Source organism: Urocampus carinirostris, chromosome 12, assembly GCF_059441175.1.
Source record: "Urocampus carinirostris isolate Australia breed hairy pipefish chromosome 12, RoL_Ucar_1.0, whole genome shotgun sequence".
Classification (NCBI taxonomy): Eukaryota; Metazoa; Chordata; class Actinopteri; order Syngnathiformes; family Syngnathidae; genus Urocampus; species Urocampus carinirostris.
In genome coordinates, this window is record NC_142360.1 from 25,984 (window position 1) to 27,912 (window position 1,929).

Sequence of the window (1,929 nt, forward strand, 5' to 3'; positions counted from 1 at the left end):
GTAAAACAGAGCTTTTGAGCCTGCAAGTCACACTTGTATGAAAACTTGCATAACTCAAAAAGTTGAGCTTTTTTCACCAAATCTGCACTAAATATGGAAAATTCAGAAGATTTCCAACCCAGGAAAGCAAGAATCATGATTGTAGCATGCATGGTTCAAAAGTTATTGTCATTATTAAATGATTGCTTTTTCGGACGTTTCAGGCGCAGATACGCGTAAAAGAGAGCTTTTGAGCCTGCAAGTCACACTTGTATGAAAACTTGCATAACTCAAAAAGTTGAGCTTTTTTCACCAAATCTGAACTAAATATAGAAAATTCAGAAGATTTCCAACCCAGGAAAGCAAGAATCATGATTATAGCATGCATGGTTCAAAAGTTATTGTCATTATTAAATGATTGCTTTTTCGGACGTTTCAGGCGCAGATACGCGTAAAACAGAGCTTTTGAGCCTGCAAGTCACACTTGTATGAAAACTTGCATAACTCAAAAAGTTGAGCTTTTTTCACCAAATATGCACTAAATATAGAAAATTCAGAAGATTTCCAACCCAGGAAAGCAAGAATCATGATTTTAGCATGCATGGTTCAAAAGTTATTGTCATTATTAAATGATTGCTTTTTCGGACGTTTCAGGCGCAGATACGCGTAAAAGAGAGCTTTTGAGCCTGCAAGTCACACTTGTATGAAAACTTGCATAACTCAAAAAGTTGAGCTTTTTTCACCAAATCTGCACTAAATATAGAAAATTCAGAAGATTTCCAACCCAGGAAAGCAAGAATCATGATTGTAGCATGCATGGTTCGAAAGTTATTGTCATTATTAAATGATTGCTTTTTCGGACGTTTCAGGCGCAGATACGCGTAAAAGAGAGCTTTTGAGCCTGCAAGTCACACTTGTATGAAAACTTGCATAACTCAAAAAGTTGAGCTTTTTTCACCAAATCTGAACTAAATATAGAAAATTCAGAAGATTTCCAACCCAGGAAAGCAAGAATCATGATTCTAGCATGCATGGTTCAAAAGTTATTGTCATTATTAAATGATTGCTTTTTCGGATGTTTCAGGCGCAGATACGCGTAAAAGAGAGCTTTTGAGCCTGCAAGTCACACTTGTATGAAAACTTGCATAACTCAAAAAGTTGAGCTTTTTTCACCAAATCTGCACTAAATATAGAAAATTCAGAAGATTTCCAACCCAGGAAAGCAAGAATCATGATTCTAGCATGCATGGTTCAAAAGTTATTGTCATTATTAAATGATTGCTTTTTCGGACGTTTCAGGCGCAGATACGCGTAAAAGAGAGCTTTTGAGCCTGCAAGTCACACTTGTATGAAAACTTGCATAACTCAAAAAGTTGAGCTTTTTTCACCAAATCTGCACTAAATATAGAAAATTCAGAAGATTTCCAACCCAGGAAAGCAAGAATCATGATTCTAGCATGCATGGTTCAAAATTTATTGTCATTATTAAATGATTGCTTTTTCGGACGTTTCAGGCGCAGATACGCGTAATAGAGAGCTTTTGAGCCTGCAAGTCACACTTGTATGAAAACTTGCATAACTCAAAAAGTTGAGCTTTTTTCACCAAATCTGCACTAAATATAGAAAATTCAGAAGATTTCCAACCCAGGAAAGCAAGAATCATGATTCTAGCATGCATGGTTCAAAAGTTATTGTCATTATTAAATGATTGCTTTTTCGGACGTTTCAGGCGCAGATACGCGTAATAGAGAGCTTTTGAGCCTGCAAGTCACACTTGTATGAAAACTTGCATAACTCAAAAAGTTGAGCTTTTTTCACCAAATCTGCACTAAATATAGAAAATTCAGATGATTTCCAACCCAGGAAAGCAAGAATTATGATTCTAGCATGCATGGTTCAAAAGTTATTGTCATTATTAAATGATTGCTTTTTTTGGACGTTTCAGGTGCA